The sequence below is a fragment of the Pan troglodytes genome, chromosome 15 (genome assembly GCF_028858775.2).
Source record: "Pan troglodytes isolate AG18354 chromosome 15, NHGRI_mPanTro3-v2.0_pri, whole genome shotgun sequence".
Taxonomy (NCBI): domain Eukaryota; kingdom Metazoa; phylum Chordata; class Mammalia; order Primates; family Hominidae; genus Pan; species Pan troglodytes.
This window is the reverse complement of record NC_072413.2, coordinates 14,993,843-15,006,433: the sequence shown is the minus strand read 5'-3', so window position 1 is coordinate 15,006,433 and position 12,591 is coordinate 14,993,843. Positions and strand designations below refer to the sequence as shown.

Here is a 12,591-nt window from a genome sequence, read left to right as displayed (position 1 = left end):
ATTCTGTGGGGAAAGTAAGTCTTTAACAAAGGCTTTTGAAATAAATGCATTCTCATATTAAAAAAATACATGCATCAGTCCTTTGTATACACAAAACTAATCCAATATTTTTAATGTAGGCATAAAAATGAAAAAGCAAAATTCAGAAAGCTTTTAAAAGAAAAAAATTAAACAATATCTGTGAGCTATTATAATAGGAAAAATATTTCTGAACAGAGAAAGCACTATCATAAGAGTAAAAATTGATAAATTGTAGATATTAATTAAAAATGTATCCTAATAAAACTGCAAAATGTAAGAAATTACAATTTTAAGCCATAGACTGTGATAAATTATTCCATATATGTATGAGAAAAAAATTGCATGTTCAAAACGCACAGAGTACTCCTGAGATCCACTAAATAGTTATAAGAATCTTGAACAGGTATTTCACAAAACAAGAGATACAAGTGACTTATAGGAATGTGAAAAGATGCTCAATGTTATTATATAAGGGGAAATGCAACCAAAAGGCATTGAAACTGGAAAGACTACCATTTAAAATATGTGGGGAAACTAGAAGTCGTGTCTATTTCTTGTGAGAGTGTAAAATAGAACAACCGGCTGGGCTTGGTGGCTCATGCCTGTAATCCCAGCCCTTTGGGGGGCCGAGGCGGGCGGATCACGGTGTCATGAGATCGAGACTATCCTGGCTAACACGGTGAAACCCCGTCTCTACTAAAAATACAAAAAAAAAAAAAAAAAATTAGCCGGGTGTGGTGGCGGGCGCCTGTAGTCCCAACTAATCAGGAAGCTGAGGCAGGAGAATGACATGAACCTGAGAAGTGGAGCTTGCGGTGAGCCCAGATCACGCCAGTGCACTCCAGCCCGGGCGACAGCGCGAGTCTGTGTCTCAAAAAAAAAAAAAAAAAAAAAGCGGAACAACAGCTTTAAAAAATAATTCGCTTCTTAATAAGGCCAACATACATCTACCCTATAGCACAGCAATTTCAATTCTAGAAATTTATCCAACAAAAATAAAAGCATATATTTACACAAAAACCTGTTTGAGAATGCACCTAAGTCCTTTATTTGTAAAAGCTAATTCTGAAAGCAATCTGAATATTCACTAACAGACTAATGAATAAGCAAACTCTGACAAATACATAGGCAACTCAGAAATATGAGGAAAAATAAACAAATGATACACACAAATATTTGGCTAAATCTCAAATATTTATGCTAAAGAAAATAAACCAGATACACACTCACACACAAATCCTGTAGGAATTCTCCTTATTGGAATTTGAAGATGAACAAAATTAATCAATCATGATAGAAATTATAAGGGTTTAATCCGAGTTATTTGGGATGCTGAAGCCGGAGAATCGCTTGAACCCGGGAGGCGGAGGTTGCAGTGACCTCACATTGTACCACTGCACTCTAGCCTGGGTAACAGAGTAAGACTACGTCTTAAAACAAACAAACAAACCAAAGAAATTATACAGGTTTGCCTCTGAAGAAGAGAAGAGAAGTTTGAATAAGCACAATAGTATTTTCTAGATTTAGTGTAATTAGGTAAATATATCAATTAATAAGAAGTACGAAACCACATTTTTGACACGTTTATTATATTTAAAATATAGCGCAATAAAATAAGGTTAGGAAATGATTGCATATTACTCTCTGAGAGGAAGAATGTTATCTGTTGGTAGAATTAATAAAGTTACTCATTTCTTATAAGAAGTAAAGATATATTGGCCGGGTGCGGTGGCTCGCGCCTATAATCCCAGCACTTTGGGAGGCTGAGGCAGGCGGATCACAATCTCAGGAGATTGAGACCATCCTGGCTAACACGGTGAAACCCCATCGCTACTAAAAATACAAAAAATAAGACGGGCATGGTGGCGGGCACCTGTAGTCCCAGCTATTCAGGAGGCTGAGGTAGGAGGACAGCGTGAACTTGGGAGGCGGAGTTGCAGTGAGCCGAGATCACGTCACTGCACTCCAACCTGGGCTGCAGAGTGAGACTCCGTCTCAAAAAAAAAAGAAAAAAGAAGTAAAGATATATCTATTAACCTGTATAGGTATATATAAGCTAAAAACAACCATTCAACTTTTGTGGGCATAGTAGTCTGTGTCAGGCATTTTTGTATAAATCATAAACATTTATTTCTCATTCAAATAATAAATATATTATCTCACGGTTATAAAGGTATAATAAGTACAATTTTAAAAACTGGACAAACTTTTCTGAATATTTCCAGTACAGTGGTATATCATTTTTTTCCAATAGAATAAATAGAAAAATACTCAAACTCTGGGTAATATTTTGCAGAAAATGAATTAGTTACACTTATTCAAGTTGAATTATTCTAGTTCCTCAATTTTATATTCCAGAAAAATATATGCTGACTATATTTTTAATGCTTTTTTTATTAGAGAAGTTTGTTTATTGATATGTACATCGCTTTTACTAATTCAGTTTTGAGCAAGGTGTGACTCTTTATTCAATTTTCCAAAGAGTTCCAAACCAAAACTTGTGGATTTCCAGTTGATCTGTATATCACCTTGCTACCTCTGGCTTTTTTCTCTCTAATACAGGTATAAGAATAACATTTAACAATAAATGATTTGCGAAGCCAGTTGAAAAATGTTCATGCTATATTAATCAACTTGATAAAATGCATTAAATTTATGAATTTCTACAGGTTTGTTAGTGCCTGGAATCTATAGGTAGAGACACCCATAAAAAAGTCTTATAATATAAGCTATATAACTTAGTGAAAAATCAATAAGGCATACTAATGTTTGCATAGGATGACAACCTGGTCATATTAATTTTTCTGAGAAAATAATCTCAAATGAAAAATCACTTCCCTAAAGCATTATTTGTTTTTATATCAGATTTATTTCAGTTCAACCAACATTTATTGCATGCTCTAAGTATTAGATATTGTGATTGGTCCTGGGAATGCTAAGATAAAAATTTCTCCTTTTCTATCCTTGAATTCACAGAGAGGTAGAAGCAAGAGAAGCATAAACATATAATTTCAATGCAATATGGTAAGTAAAATGATAGTGGTACTTTTTCTGAATTTTCAGATATCAATTATTTATTTATAAACAGTTCTTTAGAGGGTGATTTATTTTCTCTATAGACATCAACAGGATACACTTGCCTTGTGTGGCAAAAATAAATTAATTTTAGCTTTGTGCAGATACATCCTATTGAGTTACAAAGTGATGCTATCAAACACCACTGACAACAACAAATTCAGGATTTATGGCTCTCTTTGTCTCTGTTTCTCTCTCCTCTCTCTCTCTCTCTCTCTGTGTATGTATATACATATATGTATAATATACATATATAGTTTAGGATACATGTGTATTTATATATAATTTTATTTTTTAGAACAAAATTAAAAATAAAGTGTCTTTAAATGAAAGTCTGTGTTTGTAACACAATCTTATGACATCACCATTAAAAAGGCTATTCAGAACACTTCCTCAAATTGAAACTATTACCAATACTGAGTTAAATATTTTAGGACTACTTCATTATCTAGGAAATTTGAGAAGCAAATTAACTCTTTGCTCAGAGTATTGTGATACCATATCTTTTATTATAAAATAAGATATTAATTATAAAATATTGTCAAATTTCTGAAAAAGTGTTTATATAAGTGTTAGGAATATGTTTAGCCCTGGGAGCCATGTGTTACTTATCATTGTACAGATCTTCTTGCTGACACAACTGGGTATGGTAGACGGCCTGATAGGATTAACTGCAAGTAAAGCAGAAATTATTAAAAACAATATTGAGGCCAGCAAGGTGGCTCATGCCTGTAATTCCAGCACTTTGGGAGGTTGAGGCAGGTGGATCATGACATCAGGCATTCAAGACTAGCCTGACCAAGATGGTGAAACCCCGTCTTTACTAAAATTACAAAATTAGGTGGGCATGGTGGTGGGTTCCTGTAATCCCAGGCTGAGGAAGATAATTGCTTGAACCCAGAAGGTGGAGGTGGAGGTTGCAGTGAGTCGAGATCACACCACTGCACTCTAGCCTGGGTGACAGAGTAAGACAACGCCTCAAAAACAAAAACAAAAACAAAACAAACAAACAAACAAAACTTAAATTAACTGGATGTTAAATGTGGTTTCTTTACATTTACCAGAATTTCAGCCAAGGTCCTAATGGCCCCAAATAATAGGTGCTACATTATCAAGCAGATATATCAAGAGATTGTGATAATGTTAATGAAACCCCTTTGCTCATCACTCATTTCCAAAATTTATATTTTCAAAGGGAATTTTGTACAGAGTTCCTAAAAAAAGGGATCACGATGCCAGTGTATTGCCTCACTGATTGCTAAATGAAGAGGACTATAATGAAGCATTCAAAGAACGTGATGTGCCTCTGGGGCAACTGAAGGATTGCTATCTGACTTATGCATTTAAAACCTTCGAAGTGGAAGTTTGTCTGGAATGGCTTAGGCAAACAGACTGGGTTGGATTGAGAATTGAATGTATACATAAAATTTGGTTTGGTCAGATGAGAACACCAAATGTGGTAGCTAGATCACCGTTATTTATGAGATTTTTATTGGGTTGATTTGTCTTGAAAGAATCAAATCTAAGAGAAATGTTTGGAATGGCTAGATGATCCTAACAGAAGAAATCTTACAGGTCTTTACTGCTAAAGCTAAGGAGATGAGAGTAAACAGTAAGTGGCCAACTCAAAGAAGCATGGACTATGTTGAAACATGGACTATAGCTGCAATTTCCCAGTGGTGCAGTTTTCAAGCGTTTTACCCCAGGAAAGAAAAAAATAAATAAACGAAAAGTAGCCATTTCACCATTCAGAGGATAGATACTGTTGCCCAGTGAAAACTACATGAATTATGTAATAGTTTTATGCTTGTTTCCCCCACTCACCATTCCAAAACTGTAAGACTTCAAGATAGAACAGGAGGTATGAAATTTTAACAGCATATAAAAAATAGTGAACATTCTATCCCCGCACTTCATTGCCATTACTAAGGCTAAGGCAGGACTGAGTTTAGAATGCAGCAAAGCTTTGAAATATATAAGAGATAATATCTCTAATATTCAAATGCACCATAAACTCAAAACTTAGAATCAATCCTACTTTTAAAATACTGAATGTGACAAGAAACGTTATAAAATTTTCAAGATATCAGTATATGATAGAAAGAGATGTATTGCTTTAGCACAAATCATTCTACAAAAAAAATTCTTCTAAAATGAATTACTTATCCATATCCTACAAATTTTCTTTCTTTTTTTTTTTTTGAGACAGAGTTTCACTCTTGTTGCCCAGGCTGTAGTGCAGTGGCTTGATCTCAGCTTACTGCAAACTCTGCCTCCCGGGTTCAAGCAATTCTCCTGCCTCGGCCTCCCAAGTAGCTGGGATTACAGGTGCCAGCCACCACGCCCAGCTATTTTTTTGTATTTTTAGTAGAGATGGGGTTTCACCGTGTTGGCCAGGCTGGTCTTGGATGCCTGACTTCAGCTGATCCACCGGCCTTGGCCTCCCGAAATGCTGGGATTGCAGGCATGAGTTGCCGTGCCCAGCCACAAATTTTCTTTTACCTTGGAAAACATATATGCAAATATACTTGTCAACTATCCGACAAAGGTCTTCGGTATGTATGGATGGATTCATTGAACATTGTTTTTTTTTACATAATGAATATTTTATGATTTTTAGCTTTGGTTTTTTGAAATGAACCAATAAATTGAAGAGACACAAGAAGTAATATGTGTGTAAATACCAGCATGCTTAGCCCCTGAAATAAACCTCTTACAGGTGTCTGACTCCTAAATCCAATTTGACATTTTTTCAGAACTTGTCTTTATCAATTATTTACATTCTGCTTCATTTTCTGATTTGTTTTTTTACTTTCACACTCACTTATCGTTGTTTTACACAATAGTTGTTTACTACAGTAACAATTATATCTGACATAAATGTACTGAGGAACAAAACAACCATCTTATGGCATACAAATTAGCAGTGGGAGAAGGCTAACCCCAAACATATGCCAAGCCAGGGGCCAGGAAATCCAGGGATGTGATTAGGCAGAAACTGGGAAGGCACTTTATAGCGATTCCTATCTTTGTTACAGACATGAAGGAGATAAATTATAATATGAAAAAATGGCCCTCCCAGTCCTAAAGAGATTAACTAAAAGTCTAGTACATTTTAAAGATCTGAATAGGAAACACTTGTCATTTATTGTCTCTAAGGGCAGCCACTGTAAGACTTCAAAACAACCTTGGTCTCCACAATCTTTTATCTTAACCTGAACATTCCCTTTTCTATCAATCCCAGGTCTTCAAACAAACTCAACCAATTATCAACCAGAAAATGTTTAAATTCACCTATAGCCTGGAACCAACCCCCAAACCCCAATACCCTCCCATCCCCCAAACCCCCTGCCACCCCCAACCCCTCCCACCCCCACTTCCTCTGCTTTGAGTTGTCCCACCTTTCTGGATCAAACTGATGTATTTCTCAAGTGTAGTTAATTGATGTCTCATGCCTCTCTAAAATGTATAAAAGCAAGCTGCCTCCCAGCCACCTTGGGCACATGTTCTCAGGACCTCCTGAGTGCTGTGTCACTGGCCATAGTTACTCATATTTGGCTTAGAATAAATCTCTTCCAATATATTTTTTTAAAGAAGAAAGAAAAAGGAAAAACAAATGCTTTTGCAGAAGCCAAGAAGAAAGTGAAGGGAAATAAATGAGAGTGGAAAAATGAGAGATCAATTGTGCTGAGATATGCTTTTTTTGGCAATTAATTGCAACAAGTGCCCAAAATGCCAATTATAACATAGTTTGCTATCTACCATTGCTTTATTTAACTGACGTATTCAACCATAGATATAGAAAAAAGACTGACCTAGTTTAGAAAAGTTCTATCCTGATACATTTAAGCACTAGAGAGTATACACAAATAAAAACACAAACTTACTTTTCTTAAAAAACTTTTACTGAGTCAAATATTAAAAGAGAACACATGTTTGTAAAGCATCTCATGAAGTTGATTTTTGATTTTTCAGTCCTTCAGTAACTAATAATCTTTATTTTGACATTGATGGTTATCTGATGGAAGAATAACTGCAAGATATTAATAATAGAAATCATTTGCATCAGCCGTGTACAGTGGCTCACTCCTGTAATCCCAGAACACTGGGAGGCCAAGGGGGGCAGATCACTTCAGCCCACGAGTTGGAGACCAGCCTGGGCAATGTGGCAAAATCTTGTTTCTACTAAAGATACAAAAATTAGCTGGGCATGGCGGCATGTGCCTGTAGTCCCAACTACTCAGGAGGCTGAGATGGGAGGATTGCATGAGCACACTGCACTTCAGCCTGGGCAACATAGTAAGATCCTGTCACACAAAAAAAATCATTTGTGTCAAATGATTTTTGTATCAAAGCTTTCAGAAAAAGGAGTGGAAAGGAAATTTAAAAAGCTTTTGTCCATCATTCTTAGATGTCATATTCAATTAAATATTTCTTCAGACTTAATAAAAAAATTGAACAATAATAACAAGTGTGACTTTATTTCCATTAACCTGAAATTTACTGCTATTTCAAATTCTACTCAATTTAGAGTTTTTAAGATTAAAAACAAGAAATATTAAATAGAAGTTACAATATTTTTGAAGTAATTGGTGAGAATTTGTTTAATAATGCCTACGTATTTGGTAATTTGATCTTAGTTCTACAAATTTCACTATCACAAACTCTTCCCTGTCCATTACCTCAGCTACAAGATTTATCAGACTGTCAATGATAACTATGTCACATATGGTAGGGCCCTTTGCTTTAATGAGGGTGATTAGCTAAAATTGATGTTCATTGCCTTAATACAGACATACTATATTTAGATATATTTAACTCTATTACACATACTGCAAACACATACTCTTGTTGTCTTCTACACTATTATATATTTTACTTGTTATAGTAGACATTTATTTTTGATGGATAACTAAGTATAATAAAATAGATAGCAGAGGAATTAATTATCTCATATGGATATCATTTCACCTGATCTTGATGAACAAGGAAATGGGTGATTTACCCAGGAATAAATATAAAGTTCTGTATGGTTTGGAAAGCACAAATGGTCACCTAATTTTGAAACACTTTAGGTAAATTCCCATTCAGAAAAACATTTATCACTTATATAACTAATGAAATGCTTAGGGGAAAGTGTTTTGGCTGACAAAGAACCATACTTTGCTTTTAGAGACTATTTTTGTATTTGAATATTTCATAAAAACTATTTCTAAGCCAAGGAAAAAAAAAACTAAATAAAAAGGCAAAGATCTATTTTTGAAAGTGAAATATTTACGTATAACCGTAGTTAGAAAAGAAGTGGAAATCAGTATGTGATTTCAGATGATTGCGTATTTTATAACTATTAGGGATAAAGTGCATTAGAGCTTCCTGTTGCCAGTTGCTGAGAAGCTTTGATTCAGAGGTAGCATCTGTACAAAAAGATACTGCCATTTTTATGGTAAATGCTTTTTAAATTGAACTAGAAAGTAAATAGTCACACATTTTGAAAAAAATATGAATTTTTAAAAGTCTGTGTTTGAACATCAATAAAGAAACCAACATAACTATGAATTAAGAGAAATCTAGAAATACATTATTTAAACAAAAACATTGCAAACATTTATGTCATAATATTTACTTTCTTAAAATAGAAACAAAAGCAGTTGAAGATTTAATTCACTATAAGAAAGAAAAGTTTTTGTACATAATGTTTTCTAAGGTAGTAAATGTGAACCTAAGTAACATGGCATGGAATGAAAATAAATTACTGAGAATGGCTTTGTATTGATTACGTATGTTCTGAAATTTTTCTGTATTGAAACAAATCTACACAGTGGAGGAAAATATGTACTTAAAACTGGCATCTGATGTGATTAGTGTATTACATACATACAAATTTGCAATAGTCTCTGAAGAGAAAATGAGATTTCTACCTTTTCCATTTCCAATTCAGTCCAGTCATTTTGGTGTATTTCTCTGATAGTGTCTCTATTAAAATGTAATTTATTTTATTTTATTTCTATAAATTTATGGAGTGCAACTGTAATTTTGTTACATCCATAGGTTGCATAGTGAAGTCAGGATGTTCAGCATATTCATCACCTGAAAAGCATACCTTGTACTCATTAAGTAATTTCTTATCATTTACTCCCCTCTCACTCTCCCCCAACTCTTCCAAGTCTTCATGTCCAAGTCTCTATCATTGCACACTCTATGTCCATGTGAACGCATTAATTACCTCCCATTTATAAACGAGAACACGCAGTATCTGTCTTTCTGTGTCTGACTTTCATCTAAGATAATGTCCTCCAGTTCCATCCAAACTGCTCCAAAATACATGTTTCATGAGTATATTATTTTTAAAGGCTGAATTGTATTCCATTGTGTATATCACCATATTTTTTTATCTTTAGGTGGAAATCTTTTTTATTATACTTTAAGTTCTGGGGTACATGTGCAGAACTTGCAGGTTTGTTATGTAGGTATACACGTGCCATAGTGGTTTGCTGCACTCATCAACCTGTAATCTACATTAGGTCTTTCTCTAAATGCTATCCTTCCCCTAGCCCCTCACCCTCTGACAGGCTGTGGAGTGTGATGTTCCCCTCCTTGTGTCCATGTATTCTCATTGTTCAACTCCCACTTATGAGTGAGAGCATGCAGTGTTTGGTTTTCTGTTCTTGTGTTAGCTTGCTGAGAATGATGTTTGCCAATTTCATTCATGTCCCTGCAAAGGACATGAACTCATCGTTTTTTATGGCTGCATAGTATTCCATGATGTATATGTGCCACATTTTCTTTATCCAATCTATCATTGGTGGGCATTTGGGTTGGTTCCAAGTCTTTGCTATTGTGAACAGTGCTGCAATAAACATATGTGTGCATGTGTCTTCAGAGTAGGATGATTTGTAATCCTTTGGGTATATACCCAGTAATGGGATTGCTGGGTCAAAAGGTATTTCTAGTTCTAGATCCCTGAGGAATCGCCACACTGTCTTCCACACTGGTTAAACTAATTTATCCTCCCACCAACAGTGTAAAAGCATTCCTATTGCTCCACATTCTCTCCAGTATCTGTTGTTTTCTGACTTTTTAGTGATCTCCATTCTAACTGGATTGAGATGGTACCATCTCACATTTTCTTTATCAAATCATCTATTGGTGGACACTTAGGTTGATTCAGTATCTTTGCTACTGTGAATAGTGCTGTGATAAGTGCTGGTATGTTTATGATATAAGGATTTCAAATAGACTGTTAAGAGTGTAAAAAGTTTCCACTGAACTTTGGACTGGAAATATGATAAGAGAAGATCCTTTCACTAATAGAGGTGGAGCGTTAAGAGATAAAATCAATAACTAATTTTATGCTGCACTAAACAGGGAAGAAAGAGAAAGTGAGTAAAAAGCAAGTTTTGTGGTTGGCCAGGTTTTGGATTACATAATGAAAATAGACAAACATACTTTATTAAGCATATTGCATAACCTATGCTACTTTCAGCTGATTTATATTCATTTAATCCCTCATTCAACTTAATATAATATCCTCCTTTCCTTCCTGGCTTTCTACCTGCCTGTTCTCATTCATTAACTTGTTTTAGCCAATGAGTCATGAGTAGCTACTCTGTTCAGGCATTGTTCTCAGTTCTAGTGATACAGTAGCATACAATTTTAACAAAATATCTGCCCTCATGAAGCTACATTTTAGAGGAAGGAACTCAGTGAACAAGTCAACAGAAAAATATAAAATATTTTAGAATACAAATAATTGGTATGAAGGAAAACCAGTCAAATGAGGGGTAAGACATATTCAAGGTAGAGAACAATCTACAATTACACTGAGCCCTGAACAAAGAGAGAAAATAAGCTATACATAAATTTGGGGAAGAACATTTCAGGAAGAGGGAAGTGTACAGGCTCTAATGAAATCAAAAAGCTATTCCAAAAATCTATTCCAAAAAGAGCAAAAAATCATTATGCTTGAAATTGAATTGAATGAACAATGAGAAGAATAGTAAAAATGAGATCAAACAATAATCTAGAGCTAGATCAGAAAAAAGTCTAAAAGCTAAAATGAAGATATGCATCTTATTCTCAAGTGTGAAGAGATCTGATCAGGAGAACTACATGATATGATTACTGTTTCAAAATAAGGATTCTTGATGCTATTTGGAAAATGATGGCCTACTATAATGATAAGAGATTATTTTAAATATGTAGTAATGAGATAAAATGACATGAATGAATGTTTTTATTTATAATGAGCATACCAGTGTGTAGCCTCTTTAGTACTTGTATACTTGGAAGCAGTTTATTCTCCGAAGTTTTTTTTTCTTTATTTCTTCTCTAACTTGTTTATTCTTTTTAAATTTAATGTCAATATAATATGCTTTAACTTTAAACATTTAGGTGCTTTATGAGTGGAATCTCAGTTAAAAAATGATACTATTCAGTAGGTACTAAATTGAGTTCCTGTTTTACTTTACAAACCAAGCACCATAGGTTGTTACAGAAAACCATTATAAGTCAAATTTTTTAAAAGTTTCTTCAGTGAAGTAGACATTACAAAAGTTATATTTAAACACAACACTATGAACTCAAGTCACAGAGGCAAAGAGAAACTATTGTATTTGCTTTGAGCATCTACACATTGTAAAAAAGGTTATTGAATGCAATTCAAATCTAACTTCATTTGAGGATAACCCCAGGCACTTTGTGTCTGTATTTCTTGTAGTTTTGTACTGACTATTGGAAACTCATTCAGTTTTGCCTTAAAGCACCCAGTAACCTATGAACAAAATGCATAAAAACTATTACATGATGTTTAGCCTCTGTAGACCAAACACAACAGGTATATGCAATTGCATAGTGCTGATGACTCACAAAAACAAAACAAAACAAAACAAAACAAAACAACTCTGTCCTCAGACTGATTTGTGAAAATAACTATTTAATCTAAAAATAAACTAAAGAGCGAAAATGAGAATTAGCAAATAGAGCTGAAGGTGTGTGTCAAAATGGATTGTATTTTATATAGCCTTTTACTATAATTATTCTTATAACAGGGCTTGTTTTCCTCTATTAGACTGCAAACGTGTTGGTTACTGAGGCGGTTGCACTTGTTTTTGTATCACTTATGAAACCTAGTATAGTGCTTTGTATTATAATAATCATTCATTAGATATTATATGAATGATTTGAATTATATTTCCTAGTAGCTCAAAGTTAGTTTTGATGGATAAATGAATGTAATACAACCATATACATTATTAGTAAGGAACTTAATAATATCATGAAGTATCTTTAACCAAAGTAATAATTAAAAAGTAGGAGTAAACCATGATAAGTTCAAATTTAGAATTTGATAGATAATGGAGATTACTTTTCAGGCCTAAATATTGAAGGATAGATGTTTATGAAACTTTGAGGTTCAAATTATTTGTAGAAATGTTTATTTAATATTATATTCAAGATATTAAAATGACAACAATAGGAAAATGTATAAGAGATTTG

General features: G+C 34.0%; 1 long non-coding RNA gene across 1 annotated transcript in view; it reads left to right on the top strand.

The window, feature by feature from the left end:
• Window positions 1–12,591, top strand: part of LOC134808268 (uncharacterized) — a 46,275-nt gene that overhangs the window by 20,191 nt on the left and 13,493 nt on the right. Inside the window, exon 2 of the long non-coding RNA XR_010150857.1 lies at window positions 2,998–3,045. This is a non-coding gene — a long non-coding RNA (uncharacterized LOC134808268). The remainder of the gene's footprint in view (window positions 1–2,997; window positions 3,046–12,591) is intronic.